The following is a 20,653-nucleotide window of genomic DNA, read 5'->3' as shown; positions in this document are numbered from 1 at the left end:
AATATATTGCTTTATTTAGGTTTAATTTATTCTTGTAATGTGTCTAGCTCACTCCTGAAGCTCAGTAGTAGACTAGGAGTATTGCAAAATGAGTCTAAGCATATATGTCTTAGGTAATACAGTATAAGCCTAGAAAAATCATATGTTCAAACAGATATAGATCATGACTTTTATACCATTATTGCATGTGTCCGTTATGTTGGCCTCAGAGTGTCCATGAATAATATGCATGTTCATTAATTCAAAATGCTGTCCCTAGGACAACTTTGCAAAAATATATATTTTTTAATCTGGGGGTGAAATATTTTTGCAGGAGATCTTTAAAAAATATTTTTCATCTTTTGTGGGAAATTCCTCCAGCATGGTTATCTGAGGAGTTAACCTGAAACGATGGTGTAATTTTGATGCAACTCTTCCACTATTTGCTACGTCCACAATCTGTGCTTTCGCCAACAGTTGTTGATATTCAGAGGATAATTATATGGGGATGGGGAATGCCAGGGGCTGCCTATGTCAGAAGGACAGACTGCATTTCTAACAGCCCTTCAACTTTCTGAATCCAAATGTCTGCTTTTCCCACATAATGGCCCCTTCTATAGGAAGACTTAACGAACCTTTCCTTTGCAGCAAACTTAAATGTTTTCAGGCTCGCACCGTTCGTAGATATCGAACCCAGCAACTGTGCCTGACTAACATATAATTTCCCCATCCAAAATCCTGATGATGTTCTTAGCACCCAAATGTTTCTCAGATGATGTAATTTCTATTCCAACATAAAATTACCATTGGCATCACTATATCCTTCAGTATATTTGGTAAGCATATGTCTAATAAACAAATGACCGAAGCACAATCCTGCCTGTTTTGCTTGTACTACAGGCATCCCAAACCCATCACCAATGAAAGGCTATGTGAGTGAGTACACTGTTCAATCAGACTGTTAATGAAGATTAAAGCTCTCGTGTTTCTTGCCATTGCTACATTTAACTTCAACAAATCTTTCAACAGCATCAGATTCCAGTAAGCCCCATCCATATTTGCCAAGCCACTATTGGGTGGCTCCTCATTAAGACATTGGTTGTCTGCACCTGTCAATGTGACAATGGTCCATTTCAATGGATACATATATTCGTAGAATCTGCCATCTATTCTTATGGTGCATCCTCTAAGGAAGTCGTTTTCTGAAATGAAAAACTGCTTCTGGACTAGAAAGTGATGAATTTCTCTAGGCATTGATGAAAAATGGCATTCATTTTATATAACCTTTTATAAACTCTAGAAGGCAAACTTCACCAAGATGTCAATATGTCCAAGACACAATAGCCCATTAGTAGCTTTGCACACAAGACAAAAGGAGCCAGGTTCTTCATCCTGTTAGTCTTATGGACTGCCTTGCTCTGTCCCGTATATCACCATCATGGCGTTAAGCAGGTTGAGGAGTTTTGGAATGTTATCACTCATAGTGATTTCCTCACAAACCCCATCACCAAAGGGATAAAATTACAGATTGATCAAAAGTTTTTGGACAGTTGTGTTACATCTTGAGGTCCTGACCACGAACACAAATGTTCATCAGTCCGGGTATCCGGTTACCCTTAGACAATTTGTCTTGTTGGGATGTGTTGCTGTTCTTGCTTCAATGGGCATATTTCTATGCCACCTTTAACATAGAGGATAATTATGACTCTCTTTCCTTTGTTATTTATTTTAACTTCCATGTGGTAATCACTAATAGACCATTACAGTCCTTCGTGTTTCACTTTTTACTCTTTTAGCTTTCCAACATCTCCTCACCCATGTCACCTGATGGCTAGTGTTTTCGGTACCATTTCCTATACATTTGTTGATAATTATCCTAATGTAGCTGCAGCAGCTAAGGCTTCCTCTATCAACCACCAGAAGAATGTGACCATGTCGTTTTGTCTTTCGCACAGGCCTGACTTCATGCAGACCTTCAGATAATTTGTGCTTCTAATTTAATGTACTAGAGACATTTGTATGAGTAGGAATGCCTTTACAGTAAAATAATAATAGTGATGCAATTTCTAAAACCTGTACCTACCTCATGCGAGGTGTCCAAACACTAGGTACAGGGATCCGCAAGCCTTAATGCAACTATTAAACCCCCATGAATCCTGAGCTAAAGAAACAGGGTTTGATTTTCTCCCTAAAAAGATCTTCTAACTGAGCCTGATGAACTGTCAAGGGCAAAGTATTCCACCATTTTGGAACCAAATAACAGTGAGAGTTTGATGGTGTCAGAACAATGACACTGAAGCAGGTGTTAATCTAATTGAGTTTCCAACATTGAACATCCTTGTTCTTTACAATACCTAATTTCAATCTTTATGAAGGCTTCATATTTTGGTGTCTTTATTTTCAACTGAACTGTTGCAGGATTCTGCTCATACACAGAACTGTGCACAGAGACCCAGGACCTTAGTGAATTGTGGTGAAACTCACTTCAATACCTAGAACCCCTAACTGACTAGCATCAGTGTCACATTCGCTCTTCGTCCTATAGCAAAGGAACCAATGATTAGACAACCCAGAACATGTGACTTAGGTTACTCTCAGTAATGATGGGAAAAAAGAACACTCTTTTGTTTGGTATTCTCACAAATTGGGATACTTTCCTTAAAGAAAGTAGTCTTGCAATGTGGTATACCACATTATATTTCTCGGACAAGGAAGATCATATTTGTGCTTACTATAAATCATCATCAAAAAATGTAAATTGGTTAGTATCTAAATGCTAATGACACACTTGCAAGGTATTAATGGGGCCATGCCAAGGTTTACTTACCCTGGCCCACCCCAGCTGTTTGCACCGGCTCCCTCACATGGCCTGCACACTTGCGTACTGCAGCAGGAGTCGGCCCTTTATTTCTGTTCTGTCCATCCCTGAAGGCAGACCCAGGCTTTGCGGCTGGTGATCAGGCCACAGGGGAGAGCACGGTGGTGCTCCACCTCCTTCATCTTCTTCGCTGGGGCACAGGGATAGGGTCCTGGACCCCTGTACAGCTTTGCGGGGGTGCAATGGCACGCCCGGCTTCCACTTTTTTGTCGGGCCCTAGGCTGGGTTCATGGGACCCAGTACATATTGGTGGGGGGCGATAGTGCACTTCAGCTTTATTTCTCTTCCTGGGCCAAAGGATGGGGTCCTGGGCCAGTTGCTCTATATTACAAGGGGTGTGATGGTGCTCCCTCTTCACATTTCTCCACGGGGGCTGCCTCCAGGGCCTGGCCCCCACCTCAGAGGACAATGATCATCCAGCAGCGGAGCTCCACTTGCTCGGTTTATAGTAAAGGTCATAGATCACCCAAAACTTTAAACAGCGTATCTCGGGCCCTGTTTGGGTAATATAGGCGATCCTTGGCTAGTTTTGCTCCTGGTGGTGAGCCATAGCCACCTGTTGCAAGTTATGCAGGTCTCCTTGCCTCAGAGGATGACAAACCTTGCAAGGAGCTGGTTTTACAGGCTCCCTGCACCAACCTTTCACTTTGCTTTTCTTCTGGGCCTCTCTCCTTCCTGAGTGTTCTCCCAGTCTTTTCCGCAATGGTCCTGGGGTAAATCAGAGACATATTCCTGAGTCCTGGGAGCATTCAGAGGGTTCCTCCTTCCTACTGTCCATGGCCTCAGGCTCCAGTCCTAGTGTTCTTCAGGAAAAGCACATCCAAGAGAGAGCACTCCCCCCCTGCGTAAGGCCTTTTAAAGAAGGCAAGAGATGCCAATAGGAATGCACCCCTGGCATATCCTGAGGTGCTACATCACATCTCTAACCCAGTCTCAAACTTTCTGCACAGTCTTTTGGGATGCTTCAATATTACCCAGGAGTCATTTGCCACATGGGCTCTGAGAGTTTAAGATCCCCCGCTCACTGACATCACGGCCAGTGCCTTCCTCCAGCAATTTTAAAAATGAGCCCCCTTCCTGATAAAGAGGTCCAGGGCCTAGCAGAGAATGACAGCTGGCTGATTGATGCAGAGCAGTTACTCCCAGTCCCTCCCACCTAAGCACCGTCAAATGCTTGCTTTGAAGGGTGAAGCCTTTGTTCCTGCTCATGGGGAGAAAAGTAATTAATCCAACCTGGCAGGGTCACATACGGCCTGTGCTCTGATTGTCAGCTGAGTCAAAGGTCATATGACATTCTGGATGACCCATAAGCTGTACAGATATGCTTTTGAACTTTACAGACTTGCTCTTTTCACACAGGTTACAGTGTACATTGGAGCAACTCTGAAATTTGTGAACCCCGGGGAACATAAGCTACACCTTAAAGCAGCCTTTCCCATAGGATTATAATAGAGTGTTACTACATCTAAGACAGTAATGCACACTGACTTCCCTACATGTGTACCTCTTCATTATAAAGCCTATTCCAGGTCACCACCCAACTCTGCATATTCCCTTCTGTGCTAGGGTACCTGTGCACAGCCCGTGGGCTGCGCATGACATGAGTCTCCCATGTGCAGCTTTCACATATGTGCAGACATGTCCACATGTTACCAGCCTAGTACCCCTTACCCTTGTTGTGTCGCAACAGCCTTGTCTCACAAGGTGGACACGAGGGTAAACATGCACGGTCCATTTTGCCATGAGTTTACAGGGGGTGAGCCCCAGGTTATGAGGCTCTCCCACAGTAAAAGGTTAAAAATAAGGTGATCAAAAAGTGAAAATCTGGGCGGCAGATGGTCAGAACCACCTTCTCAGAACCACTCTCTATTGTTAGTGAAAACTCTATGACTTCCTAGATCTGAAAGATGGAATACGCTCATGTGGATAACTATCTTCAGTGAATTGTAATTATATCTGTCACTTGAATGATTCTTAACATACATAGGTGTAACATAAAAACACACATTAGTATTGAACTTTATTTCTCAACAATGTAGATTCCTTCCCTATCACTGGCAATGGCCTTCTCAGAGCGGGGACTTCCGGCCGGCGTCACCAAGTCACTACAGTTGAGGAGTCTGACGGGATTATCACCACCACCAACATGACAAGTGGCAACAAGTCCCAAGACCAAGACCAATGACCAGGCTATAGACCGTGACTTCTGAATCACTTACTAACTCTGAGTGAGTCGCATGGTACACACTCACTTTGGTGGAGACCAGGACCAGCCCGAGGTTGCATGGTGGTGTGTGTGACCTAGCACTGTGCTGCTGTGACCCTGCCCCAAGTCATCATAAGTCATGTGACAGGTGTGGGTCCGGCCGCAGCAAAAAGAAGCAAGCCCCCCCTAATTAAAGATATGGATTCCGTCTCAAGTGTGTGTGCCGAGGTTAAGGTGCCATTAGCTCACCCGATAATATGGTAAATGACTGGGGAGCCGTTTTCATTGCCGCTCTACTCTGCCACATCATCAGGGTCAGGACTTTGAGGCCAACAGTTCCTAATGGCATGCCGCCACCCACGCCAAACATCAGTGCCAGGAGGTGCTTTAAAAAGCAGCGCAGACTCCTGCAGCGCGGGACATGCGCGAGCGTGCCTGGGCCAAGGGCAGACCCGTCTGCGCCTGTCCGTGGCCGAATGAGGCTGGACTGGGCCAAGTCCCTGGTTTTACTTTGCGGGGCAGAATGGTCAGTAGAACACCAGTCTCTGTATTTACCATCTGAGAACCACTGAGAGGCACTACGAAGGGAGCGGAGAGAGGAGTAAGTTCATTTTGTTCTTCCTCTGTGTGTCTGACAATTTAAAAAAACCAAACCAGTTTTATAAGCAATATGGGTAAACGGTAGGCAGGGGGTGCAAAGCCATTGACTGAGCAAATAGCCAAACGGACTACCATAGACATCTTTTTAGCATGCGCCGTTGGGGCCCTAAACAAGGAAATTGATTTGGCAGAACAGCGTATGTCCCTTACCAAAACAGGGCAAACTGGAGAATATTCACAGAGGGGACAACAAGTACAGGCAGCATCTATGATATTCAGAGTGCAGGATGCTCGAGTGAAGTTCTGGGCCAAACATTGACATTAACTGTACTAGATCAGGGCCCCACTCCCGATGTCTCAGGATGATCAATTTTACAAGCTTCCAACACTGCCTATAAGCCTGCAGCCAAACATAAAAAGAAGACACAAGATGATATAATTGTGGATTAAGAAACCCAGAGGAAATGATCCTGTTGGGGGGTGGGGGAGAGGGAACAAGGAATTGGCTTGAACAATATAGAGAATCACATATTCACCCTTTTTTGGGATAAACTAACAACTATTATCAGCAGTTTATTAACCCCACTTAGAGAAAGATTGGCCAAGGTGGAGGAGGGTCTGAAAAAGATTGTTGATCTGAGCCAAATGCAATTGGACCAGGGGGCCCCAATAACAACTACTGGTACAAGTAGTAACACAGGCTGTATATCCCCCTCATGTTGAAACTCTAAAAAACTCGAGACAAGAGGGGCTGACGAATAGGAATATACAGGAGCCTTTAAGTAAACCTACCAGGAATTATGCCTCCCACAAAAACCAAACAATTATAAATAAAGAAACCCACAACACCAATGTGTCCGTACAAGAACTAGTCACGCTTAATTTGCCACCTTCTAGCTGCCCATATGTGGCAGTATTAGTTAATGTCTCCCCACTGAAGACAGGAGTCATGGAAATGACAGAATGTTTGAAAAACATGTTGGTTCAATGGTTAAATTCTAGACACTTATTCGCCCCAAGTAGAGTGCAGGAAATGATGTTTACAAGAAGAATGGGGTGGATTGGACCATTGGAAAAAGATTTGTTTGGTGATTGTGTAATAATTAACTTTGGTGGCCAGAGAACTGCTAGCAGTATCCATAAAATGACAGGTGTATCAATAATAAATAGACAGGCAATGGGCATACTCCTTTTAGGATTCTTTTACCGTCATTTGAGGGAATTGGAGCAATGTTAAAAGGGCTTATCAAACCCCCAGAGACAGAGGGATACCACAAGTTTACTACCACAATATGTTTGGGATTTTGCTGTACCCAATAGATAAGAGATGCTGAGTAGTCTAAACGATAAAGACTGACTTAATTTTGATCAAGTTCATGACGAAGATCCAAAGAGTTGTCAGAGAGGGCCCCCCAAAATGTCTCATACAGCTAGTCGGCTAAGCAAGCTATGCCCAAGGGACTGCCCATACACAAGAGAGGCACCCTCTATGGGTTGGTTAGTTGAAACTATGGTAACTGAAGAAGTGGAGGCATGTGAGGTACCTGACAAAGACCTTCTTAGAGTCAATAATACACCCACAAGTATAATAGATATTGAGCGGAAGATGAAACCCCCTAGGGAAGGGTTTGAGTTTGCAACCCGGAATGTGAATGGGCTAATAAATAGGGTTGGGAATGTTGACTAGGTTAACACTATATCTAGTTATGACATCATATGTCTACAGGAAACCTGGTGTATAAACCCTGTACACATAGATGGATATTCCTCATATTTTTTAGCAGCCATCGGGTCACAAGAAAGACGAGCAAAAGGGGGTTTACAGATACTTATTTCTAACAACATTTCTGTTAGGGTCAAAAAGGCTACATCGGTGGGACCCAACGCACAGATATTATGGCTAAGCAAAAAGGGCGGGTAAAACCTGATACTAGTAAATTTTTATAATAATGTCTTTGATTCAATGTGCCAACGTGGTTACACCCCTTGACCGTGCCCTTGAAATATTTTTAGCTCCAATTAGCACCGACTATGTTCAGTTATGGGCAGAAGACTTAACTATTCAGGCATGTGATATACCCAATAACCAGGTATGCAGACTCGCTTATATAGATGGTGATTGAGAGGATAATTTCTGCCATAATGAGTATAGAGAAGCCCTAAACTGGATTTTATTTATTTATTTAGAAAGTTTTATAAAGCGCGAACAAGATCCTCGCGGATATCAGAGCGCTGTACAAACAGTAAATGTTACTAATATCGAAAATAAGAGCAAATCAAGACATGTGTACAAGGCATATAGTATAAACCGCATAAATAGGTGTAGCATCAAAAACGAAAGTGTCTTGGGGTGGGGGCGCATGAGTGTTTCGACATCGGGTTTCAGTAGATTATAATCATGTGAACTTGGCCATGAGGATGGCTTTAACTTCCTTTTTAAACAAGGTAGTGGAAGGGTTGAGTCTGGTTTCTGGGGGGTAGGGCGTTCCAAATTATGGGTGCCATCCCAGAGAAGGATCTGTTATAAGTTTTTTTCTTATGGAATTTTTGTGGTTTCAGAAGTAGTTTTGCCGCACTTCTTGAGGATCTGGACCCACCTGAGATCATCAATTTCTGTGTCAGATAGCTGGGTGACTTGTGATGCAAGGCTCTGTGTGTCATGCAGGCAATTTTCAGCTGGATTCTCGCCTCCAGGGGTAGCCAGTACAAGGATTGAAGGTCCGAGGGAGATGTGGGAGGTACGTTTAGATCCAGTTATGAGTCTTGCTGCTGTGTTGATTTATGCTCTGAGTGGTGCAGTTGATGTTTTGGGAAGGCCACAGAAAGAAACACATCCGTATTCGACTCTGGGTATAACCAGAGCTTGTACTGCCTGTTTGAAGTCATTGTGAGGTAGGAAGGGTTTCAGTTTCCTCAATGTGTTTATCTGGAAATTGGCTCCTTTAGTAGCATTGCTGATATGTTTTTGCATGTTGAGTTTACTGTCTAGAGTGATTCCTAGTGATTTCGCTGAGTCTACGATGGTGGGTTGGACGTTAAACGCTGTGAGTTGTTTGATCCAACCTTGCATTTTGGGGATTTGGGCCGGAGGAGCTATTAAAAGGAATTCGGTCTTCAGGCCTTCAGTTTGAGATGGTTCTCTGCCAACCAAGTTTGGGTGTTCTTAAGCGCTGTATTAAGTAGTTTGACGTCCTCTAGGGAGTGTATCATCTGCGTACATGTGATATTGCACGTTAGAGGCTTGTAGCATTTCAGTGAGAGGTTCTAGGAAGAGTTTAAACAGTGTTGGGGATAGTGCGGATCCTTACGGGACACCTAAAGATACTGGGACGGGTTTGGACAGGGTGTTATTGACTATGAATTGTTGTGTCCGATTTTGGAGAAATGAGGTGAACCAAGCAAGGACTGACCCAGACAGACCCATTCTGCGTTTTAGGAGGTCTAACAAGTTCTCATGTTTAACCGTATCAAAGGCCGAGGAGAGGTCCAGTAGGATGAGAAGACAGGATCTATTTTGGTCGAGTATTTGCAGCGCGTCGTCAATGATGTGTGTCATGGCAGATTCTGTGCTATGGCCTGCACGGAAGCCTGATTGGTGTTTGTTGAGAAGATTAAAGTGCTCAATATGTTTCGTAAGCTGTAGGTGCACGCATTTTTCCAGGAGCTTGGCTAAGGTAGGGATATTGGAGATAGGTCGATAGTTGGTAAGGTCAGTAGGATCTGCAGTGGGCTTCTTTAGAATGGGTGAAAACTTTGAGAGTATCTAGAATACATCCTTTTTGAAGTGAACTGTTAATGATCTTAGACCAGAGGGGTAGAAGCAGTGGCGTGAAAACTTTAGTTGCGCTTGCCGGAAGTGGGTCAGAAAGGTGGTTAGCTGGCTTCAGTGCCCTGAGTATTTTGCCTATGGCCTCTTCGGAGTAGGAGGTAAATGATGACCAGTCAGCATGTTTTTTTGGGTTGGCCTTTAATAGAGGTTGGCATGGGGCGGTTTGGGGAGCAGGAGTAATTTGTGTATTGGGTCTTGCGTATAAGGATAGATCCTTTTGGAGTCAGTCTTCAAGGTGAAGAAGGTGGAGAATTATTCACAACTTGCCTGCCGGCCTTCTAGATCTTGAGGACGATGAGATGCCTCCTTGGTTTGAGTTTTGATCAGTTCAAAGAGTTTTTGGGCCGATTTCTTGCCTGGTCAAGTTGAAGGCTGAAAAAGTCGGCTTTGGTGCGTTTGATCTTTCGGGAATATGCGTTTCTTTTTGTCCTGAGTATCTTGAGGTGGTTGGCGGATGGTATAGATCTCCAAACCCGTTCCGATGTTCTTAGCGAACGCCTGTCTTCGTTGAGTGTATCGTTGTACCAAGGTTTTGAGTCATCTACTTAGGGGGAGTGGTGGCCTCAAAGGGGATTTACTTCCATCTTTTACAGGGAAAAATATGTTTTTTTATCATTGATCATATACTAGTGTCTGCTCCGGATATATCCAGGTGTGGCAACCTTAGCGTTGTTCCCCCATCTTCAGTAATCATAATTTGCTCAACCTATCTTTTTTCTTTTGGGGCTCAAGGAGTGAAGTATATGATTTAGTTACCCATATTTATCCTTCCAGGACAAATGGTATTAGAATAATATGGACAGGTGTCGGTCGACCCATGCATGATATTGCAGCAAATAATAATGTACAACCAGCGAGAAATAGCTTACTGTCTTCAGGAAGAGATATCCCCCAAATACAATATTTATAAACTTCCACTGTATTACAACGTTTATTAAACCACTTTTAGCCAGGTAGATTGAAATACAAGCCAGCAATAAAAAGGGATGGTTTGATGGTACTTGCACCAAAGCACTACAGGTGTTAAAGTATGCACTGTCTAAAACACTGCGAGACATACTTGCTATTAAATTCCTATGACAAGAGTATAAATTAGCCTTAGCTGCCCGAAAAAAGAAATTACAGGAAGAAGCATGGGAAAACTTGATTATTTCAGCAGAAACTAGGAATAACAAATTCTTCTGGGAATACAGTAAATGCACCATTCCTAAAGAATGATGAAATCCGAAAGTTTTGCTCCTTCATTCTGGCAGAAAAATGGGTGACACATTTCACTGGGATTTTTAGTAATAATGGGGTGACACGGGGGGACCTGACCTGGAGTCCTATGGAGGAAGGCCCCACACCATGAACATTACTTGTGAAGAACTTCAAAACAACAAGAGAACGGCCAACCTATACAAAAACTCCTCCGGTTTTGTGGTGCACCTCACTCTTTGTAAAATGTCCTCAATATTTTGAACTGAAAATAGAGCCTTATGCTCCCAATGTGTGCAACTCCACGACCCCCGCAGTTTCTCTGGGGCGGTTCCAACGACCCAAATACACTTTAACAACTTTAGATTGCACAACTTAATATGGAAAGTCCCAAAAGGATGTAAATATCCAAATGTCCATCCACTGTTGTGAAAAGTCAGATTTCTTTATTCTTCATTGCAATATTTATAATTATACACCACGCAGCCAATGCTTTTCGTTCTTTGCGAAGAACTTCATCAGGGCTGTAAGACAATATTTAAAAACATATGTAATACACTATAATCACATGTAAATTTTATACACAACATTCATTATATACAACCTTGTTATTACATAACCTAAAAAGACAGGAGAGCATCCATTAAATACAACCTATTTTTTATATAGCCTAAAAAGACATGAGAGCATACCCTTTCTCCCAGTGAACGATAAAAGCTCTCATTGCAACACATGAAACCTCACAGAAAAGAATAAATATCCCCAATTACCACTTGTGAAAATTTGTAACCAATATTCCTTTTTAAAGCACATTTACAACAGATACATTATTTTTCCCTAGTTAGAAAATCCATTTTTACTCCATACAAAAATTGATGAAATGATTTCGTATACCTAGAAACCTTTATAATAAGCAGTCAGCAACAAAAATATTTTTGTAAACCATACCAAAGTATCTTAACCCAAGTTAATCCATTTTTTATTCATCTCATAGTGCCCTCTTAGTAGCGAACTATTAAGTCAACAGCAGAATATTTCAAAAGAGTCAGCATCAAAGCATTATTGAAAAACATTCCTCGCAACCTCATCCCTAATACTCAAACTAGTCCTGATTGGTTTTATCTCATATTGCCTTCTTGAGTAGAGAGACAGACCCATTGTTCATAGCAAAGTACACTACACCTACCAAGTTAAATAGATTTTTCCAAAATTCGACTCTTAGGGTGCTTGAGTAGTCAATCCCCGCGGGCCGCCTCCTTTGTTTACAGATAGCCACAGGTAAAGGCTGATTTGGTATGAGCCTGCCTGTGAAGTAACGCATATCTAGAATATGAACTAATAATCCTATTCTCCAACCTTTGACATGCTGTACTATATTCTATTCCTCTGGTGCCCACACAATGGTACCCAAAATGTCAAGCACATCCTTGCTAAGATGCACTACTTTAATGCCCTTGGGAAATAATAATGGCAAATGCCCACAGATGTTGTCAAGTCTGTTGCGAATCTTATCACCCACCCTGAACCTATGCTGATGATTGGCACACCTCCCTCTGCATTCTCGATATTTCTCACCTGCACAAGAAGTCAGAGAAAGAATATATATAAAAGTCCCCCGCTTACCTAATTAGACAAGCTGCATCAAATCCATGGCCAGCTCTAACTGAAAATTCGAAACACTGGTATCCCGCTCGAAAAATATGTAAAAGGCTGATGTGCCTGTAGGAGAATTATATAACGTTAGGCATTCAGCCTCTATTTCACATGTGTATACTACAAACTATCTGATCATACAAAGACCCGCAACCTGTGCCAATTCATTGGCAAAAAATCCTGGGACATTTAAGATGTTAAATAAACCCATGCGGAGCACTGCTTAAATTGCACTAGCCATCTGAAGTGCAGCCTTATGTCCGAAGCAACTCCCGTTTAGGCCCTCCAACCTAGTACCCAGCCCATGTGCCAAGAACCTAGAGTACCAGAAGACAACATGAAACAGGTCCGTCTCTCAAGGCATTCAAAGAGAGAACGCAAATAGTAAAAAAAATTGACCTTTAGTCAAGCCCAATCAGAACTAACAATAACACTTTGCAGAGAGGGGACGGTTAGTACCCCAAAGGTTTGGGCTTCCCACTCTGTAACAGTAAATTACATAGTATTAAATGGGTCAGGAATATGCTTACCTATGAATTCCGTTTTCACGCCGCGTAGTAGGAAGGTAATATGGTTTGCTCCCGAGAAAGCGCCCAACTTAACTCCTCATTTTTATACCCGCCTAATCTTATCAATAGCAACGGCGTTAGTTAACAAAGCCACCTGTTACTCTTTCGCCAATAGTTCAACTACCAATCACATTTAATGCCCAGATTTGAATTTGATCTCGGTGTGTAACAGGCGCCCGTGAGTATATGCACCATTAATCATGTCACCTTCCCAGTTAAGATTAATCTCGGTGGTTTAGCGTGGCTCAAGATACCGGGTGTTCGTTATCGCGCCTCCCATAGCAAGGGGTTCTACATTCCCCTCACCCAATTTCACCTTGTTTTTGGTCCAAGGTAAAAGAAGTAAAAATAGCTTGACCCAAATAGTAAAACAACCTCGAGATACCTTAAACGACCCCTCTCCATTTTTTACAATTATTTTTACGATCAAGGAAAAATGGATGACTCAATCCAATTGAGGAGGAAAGGATGCTAGGTTTTCGATTGGCAAAGTAACAAATCCCCTGACATTGGTAAGTGTTGACATAGTCGAACGTGGCTCAGCTGGCAGGGCCCAATACACCAGTACACAGATTCAGACCCACATCTGCTAAAAAAAAAAAGATATACTTTAAAATAACAAAAATGCCTGGATGCAACCGCGTCATAAGCGGTATTTTGCAAAATGTTTTATACATGCAAGTCAATAGGGTCAAGCACTAATTGGTATCCACCAGTGCAAAATGCAATCGCATTATGAGCGGTACCTTCACAAAATATTGTGTATTCAAAAATCAGCTGTCTTAGGCCATAAGGAATTGTTGGTTAAAACTTGTTGGAACCACGCCCCCATATCTAACGAGAAAAACGTAGACTTCCAGTAGTGCCTTGTAGCTCAGATATAAGAGGAAGGATACATTTGTTGCCACAAACAAGGGTTTGATTCTCCTCAATGGGCGATAAACACTTTTTGTTTCATAATAGTCTGGTATGTTATAATATTCATTAGTTAACCCCTCCACATATCATGTTCATTTGAGTCAACAACATAATTTATCAACAGTGACAAAAAATATTGTATTGCTACAAGAAAAGTTAAAGTCAAACACCTTATTTCAGACACTGCACCTTAAGATTAGCTAGTCCATATAAATAGGCTAGCATCCAGTGTAAATATGACAATATCCGTAAATCTTCAGAACTTCCAAGAAATGGCACTAACAATAATAAACTCTTGGAATGCCAACACAGATTTTACAATCTCCACTGTTGGTATTGTTCTCTTACATTTGTCAAGTCAAGGAATACAACTCAACTACAAGGGCAAGGCAATGGGTTACATACAGTAATATAACTTCTCATCAGTATTATGTCCCATCTTGGTACAACGTAACCGGAATATCCAACCCGGTTCATTTTGACGAAGGGTCAGCTCCCTGTCCCCCCCTCGCGCTCCCAGAAGTTCTCCAGGCCATCCAGGAAAGTTCTGGGGGACTCGCACGAGCCCCTGACGGTGTCCCAGTTGATGTTTTTAAATCTGCACCTAAAGTATGGGGACCTATTTTAACTAGAGTGTTTAACTCAGCTGTAACTGACACAACACCACAGACATGGGGCAAATCCATCATTGCCCAATATATAAGAAAAGGGACAAAACTGAACCTAAAAACTATCGCCCCATTTCACTCCTAGATACTGCTTTAAAAGTAGGGTACTTCTGAGGAGGCTGGAGGAATGGGCCTAAGAGCACTCTATCCTAACCCCTGTGCAGTATGGGTGTAGAAAACTTTTGGGGACAATTGAACAATGGATAAATCTGGAGCTACTCATCGGAAAGTATACCATGGCAAAGACAGGTACTATGTATTTATGCTTAGCCAACTTGAGTAGTGCATTTAATTTAGTTGACCTTCATTTACTCTGGCAACGTCTGACTTCCATGGGAGCCCCTAGGGCTATTGTTCGTTTCCTCTCCTGCCTATATGAGAACTTCACTAGTCAAGTTTGCTTTGGTCCCCAGGGTGAATGCTCATCTACATTTTGAGTAGGGCGGGGTATACAACAAGGATGCATGTTGGCACCAATCCTATTCTCCCTCTTTATTAACGAGGTTGATAACCACTTCCCAAAATGTCAAGCTGATGCTCCAGTCGGCTGATACCCGTATTGTTATATGCAGATGATGCAGTACTATTGGCATGGACCCTGTTAGGTCTTCAAAGATTAATGGATGGTTTCTGAGAATTTATGAAACACAGTAGAATGGTAATTAACAAACCAAAAACATTCACCATGGTTTGCGGGGCCAAACAGAAATCTTGTAAAACCTTTTTCATTGACAGTACCCCAATACATACAGTGAACTCCTTTTGCTACCTGGGTATTTTACTTTCTGGAAATGGTACATGGATCCAACACATTGTAAATACGAGAGCAAAAATCAGTATGGCCAACCAAGGAATTTTTAGATTTGCCGCTAAACTAGGAAACCATCCAATCAAGGAAATGGTAACTATTTATAAAGCTAAAGGAGTAAGCACCATCCTTTATGGGGTGTCCTTTGGGATTACACCAATAGTATAGCCATGCAAACAGAAGAAAACTGTTTTTTAAAATGCCTGTTGTTTTACCCTCATCTGTATCAAATTCTATTGTACATTAAAGGTTGGGCTCCAATTTTTAGTGGATATCCGGATGGCAGGGCCATTGTTGTTATGGGCATCAATTCTAGACAGGAAGAGACTGCTTTTACCAGGATAATTATTTTATATAGTTTAAACTTGGATGATGTTTTAAACATTCTGTGGCTATCCTACATTAATGCCACATTAGAGAACTTGTTTAATATATCTGTATGGTCAGACCCTATAACAATACTGTCCCTCACTAAGAAAGAGATCAAAGATTCCTTCCTGTAACAAAGGTGGGATCTCAGAGCATAATTGGAGCTAAATAAACCAACCGTGGATCTTTTATGTTAAAGGAGGGAGACAACAGTTATCTGTCACACGTATGTACAACACCATTTTGTGTTACTGAGATTGAGATGTGGTAATGCACATTATTTTGTCGCATTCCCTAAAAAGAAATCACGCCTCCCAGATTTAGTACCATGTCCGTGTGCAGTGCTTTAAATGGGCCGGTACTCACCGGTACTGAGTACTGGCACTTCCGAAATTTCTGGCCCTCAGTACCGGCACTTTTTTTTAGGTCAAGGAGAGTACCGGTACCCTGATTGAGAGCAGAGCAGGCTCAGGTTACTTATCTCCTCCAGCTCGGGGCAGATGCTGCTCTGCTTCCGACTGAGCCCTTCAGTGGCCTTTTGCACAATCACTGCTGGCGATTACAGCAGCTCTCACTTGAATGGCCCCTGACTGCAGGGGTCTGAGAGGGCTCGCCTTGCGTCATACTGTGATAGCACAATGGCTATTATACTTCAAGTGTTAAGGCGGGTGGGGGGGGGGCGCCCTTCCTTTATCAAGTGTGTGAAATGGGCTGGGGCTTCTAGTCTGTAAACTTGTCCCATTTAGGGAAATGCACTGGCCGTACTAAGGTGATTTCTATCTCAGATATTTTTCTATCTTCTAATTTTGCTTTGCTATGTTACGGTTTTACTCGTGATTTTGAATTGCTTTGTAATATAAATTTGCTCATAGCTTTATTTTAAAACATTAGGTTTGTTGCTTGCTTAGTATTTTGGCTGACCGCTGGTAATTTCAAACCGCTTAATGGGGTACAGAATGGTCGCGAAGGGCAGGGATACTGTATGGGAGGGTGACAAAGGGAATACCTCTTTCCGTGTTTGTTGCATATATAGTACAAATGGTTGCCTAGGGTAGCATTAGTGCACTGCAATGGGAAACAATAAATAGGAGCCATAATAGGGGGGGGGTGGGAGAGGATGGAGGGACCATGTCATACTGGATACTTCAATACACCGTACGCCACTCAAGACTGCATCTAAACACAATAAGAGAAGGGAGTTGCATCCTGCTGGGGTGTATTTTGAGCGGAGGGGTAGAAAAGTGTTGGATGAAAAGGTGACTTGGTAAATGATTAAGCAGTGGCTAAAGGAAGAGATTTGATTAGAATGACTTGGCCCATCTGCTCAGGAATGCCGGGGTAACAATTACCCTCCACTGTGTCTCTCCTCATCAAAAACCGTTTGCCGACAATTCTCTATCTTCATCTCTATTAAAAGTCATAAACTGTTCCTAAGCAGAGCACACGCCTCACATGAAACATTTTCTGTATCGAAGCACACAGATCAAGCACCCACCTTACCAGTAATATCTGCGGAACAATGGATACTCAATGGCAAATGCTTGATCAGTTTTATATCCTTTCACCCCGAAAAAGATGTTTCAGATTAAAGGTACAGCCGTGTTTGAAAGCTGCTGCCGGTTTCATTTAGTTTATTTTCGAAATGTGGCTTTCTGATTCATTTTATTCTTGGTCAGACTAATAACCTGGCAAATCTGATTTAGGCAAGTTTATATTAGTTCATTCCTATAAACTTTAATATAAATCTGTAAAGATAAACTAGCGACCTGCTAGCTATGCAGTGTATTTGTACCTGTCCCTGGAAGTACACTGCTCAGCGTGTGATGAGTAGAGGTGATACTTTCCCGGCAGATACCAGAAGCTTTAGCACCTTACTCAGGACAGTAAAATATAAACCTGCTGTTTCAGACAAGCCTTAAGTCTAGCAGGTCACCATGGTATTTCAGTCCGAATTGGCATGTACCTTTTGCACTCTCATGCTTTGGCAAAAGTGTTGAGCAAACTTGCAGTGCTTTCACACATGCTTAATATGCCTACTTCCATGTTATAATTTCCAAAACATTAAATTACAAAGCAAAAAACTCACCTTGCCCCCCCTCCACCAAACATTGTGAATTGGTAATTAGAGAGCTTAGATGCTCCTTATCATAGAGTTTAGTGTTGCAGTCTGCGGAACAAGAGGAGTTTGTATAAAGCTATGTATCTGTCACCTCTAGTGGGTAGCGGAAGCTGGTGCTGTAGAATACCCTTCTACACTGACATGCTTTCCTGCAGGTTGAATGGCTGCATATGTTTTTGTCCATCAGCTCTAGTTATGTGATAACCTGTACTATTGCATTTTTGCTGGTTAACGTAGAGCAAACATAACTAACATATCCCCCACTAAAATTACTTTCATGTTTCACCATACTAATTCAACACTACTACTTATGGGTTCCAAAGTAGCATGCTACTTGCGCTACAAAACCCCTTCAGGGGTAGCAAGCACTATATAAATACAAACCTCTTTCCCTCTTCTATCCCACCGCCTACGCTTCTCCACCCAAATAACTGAATAACCTATTCACTACTCAAATTACTTCATATTTTACTATACTAATTTTCAACACTAATCATTTATGGGTTCCGGAGTGGCGTGCTACTCGCCAGAGAAGCGCTTCAACACCCATCAGGGGTAACACGCGCTATATAAAGACAAACCTTTTTTCCTCGTCTATCCTTCTGCTATCATTCCAAATCCAAATAACTGACTAACCTATCCACCACTTAAAATGTACTTGCATCTTTCACTATACTAATTCAACACTAATCCTCTATGGGTCCCGGAGTAGCGTGCTACCCGCCAAAAAAGCACTTTGACGCCTCGTCAGGGGTAGTAAGCGCTATATAAATGCAATTACAATACAATTACAATACAACACCTTCGTTAAAGCCGGTTTTTTTCATCACTAATTGTTGTCCCCTATAACTGCCAAACTGAAGAAGATTTGATCAAAATAGCTCCAATCAGTGCCCTATCAAGGCTTTGATTCCTACAAATTCAGCAGCCACGTCCCAGGGGCCCATAGCTGATTGGACATCCATGCAGGATGGACAGAAGGGGCCAGCATGAAAAACCTCGGTCCATATTACAATTTGCCAATGAAAATTAATGGTCGGGAGACTAAAGTTCTGCCAAGTATGAATCTAATCTCATCACAGAGAATCTCAGCCACCATAGGAGTCCAAGAAAACGGGGAGGGAGGCACCACAAAAAAGAAACTAAAAACCTTCTGATAATTCATTCACCATCAGCAGCCTGCCCACATGTGCTGATGGCAGGAGTTCCACCATTGAGAGATGGACAGATCGGGTCTCATGGGAATCTGAAGAACGAGTGTCTAAATATGGGTGGGAAAGTTCAAGGGCTATCAAACATCAAAAACCCACAACATTCTTCTTACCTGTTGAGTAAGGAGGATTGGTAGGGGAACGAAAGACCGCCCAGGTGACCGTGTAATCAGAATCAGGAACTCTCAGGAGATATTCTAAAGGGAATGGGTGGAATGCTTTTGTGTTCATCTCAGCTTGTTTTGCTCTCAGTGTGTGTGCCTGCTTGAGAATATATAGTATGGTGCCAAACAACAACAAATAACATATGGCATTAAGAAGCGGCAAATATGACAAAACAAGGAAATGTTAACATATCATCCTGTTTGGCTTTCATTTTGTGTAATGTGTTAACCTGATTGGTTTACATAAACGCATTTCTCATGCGTTTTGATATGTGCTGAAACTGTCATTATGTATCATTATATCTTGCCCTTAGCCCCGCCCATTTGACACACCTCTAACTTATTTAAATGAGTACCTGCACTTATTTTTTCCCATTTAAAGCACTGTCCGTGTGACAATATGAGTAAACAAAGCACCTTGCACTTTCTATTATTCTGTAACTTTGTATCATAATTTTAGATGTTTTTATCTTAAGCCTCTGTTTGTTGCCCATACTATTAAGTCCCACAAAACTGCTATGGGGTGTTTGGTGACATCAGAGAATCCGTTAATATGTTATAATGTTGCTCAGTTCATCCTGAAATCGATTAATGCAAGAAAAAGTATTTTGCTATAATCTACAAATGAATTGCTTTTAATAACTGGTACTGTAAACTATGTGCTATCTTTCTTAAATGTATTTTATTGCATGTACTTTTATGACTGTTTTATTTTTAATAGCTGAATAAAAATCTTGAAACTGAAACTGACTTAATACCATTTGGGATTGAAGTAATATCACAAATGCTGTGCAAGATGTGGATCGCTAGCTCCTCTTATTAACAAGTGCAATAGAGTTTGTAATCATAGGAAGGATGAATCTAGTGCAATAGGATTTGGAATGTGCCTTAAGCACATTACTTTGCTCTCTATCCTTTTATTTCTGTCTCCCTCCATCATCTCTTCACCCCACCCCCCACCCCGTTCGAGCAACAAACATTTGGCTTTGCTTGCAAGACACAGCTAGTAGGGGAATGCCATTTCTTTATCCAGCCTGGGAGGTGAGTGATCACCGATCTTAAAGATTTTGCTGAAGTGTTCATTTTAAATAGTTAGTTTGCAGGAATACAGCACCTACTTTTCTGCTCCTTCTTCTATGTCTGTTTGCTCCGGCTCCTTTTCACCAATAGGAGCTCAAGCAGTGATCATATAACACGTACACTGTGTATTGCTGCTGTGCAATTCTTGAATCGTATACCGTCCTCCAAAATCTTTTGAATTTACTCCTGTGAGAAAAATGCCTGAATGTGCGTCACTTGATACCCAATCCACATAATATAAATGAACATTATCTGTTATAGAACACCAGCACTCCCATATTACCTTTTGTCAATTGACTCTTCCCTTGTTTATGATCACCATTTCCCAACGCTTAAAATGTTTCCTTTCAATTGTGACTGCATTCTCCTATTGTAGAATATCTCTTGGTGCTGTTCATCGATAGC

At 42.0% G+C, this 20,653-nt stretch overlaps 1 protein-coding gene across 1 annotated transcript in view; it reads left to right on the top strand.

The window, feature by feature from the left end:
• Positions 1 to 20,653, top strand: part of LOC144827705 (sodium/hydrogen exchanger 2-like) — a 621,902-nt gene that overhangs the window by 338,004 nt on the left and 263,245 nt on the right. The gene's annotated exons all lie outside the window — the stretch shown is intronic.

This window comes from Lissotriton helveticus, chromosome 4_1 (assembly GCF_964261635.1).
Source record: "Lissotriton helveticus chromosome 4_1, aLisHel1.1, whole genome shotgun sequence".
NCBI classification, from domain to species: domain Eukaryota; kingdom Metazoa; phylum Chordata; class Amphibia; order Caudata; family Salamandridae; genus Lissotriton; species Lissotriton helveticus.
Note: the sequence above shows the minus strand (reverse complement) of the source record. Positions and strands in the feature narration are given on the sequence as shown.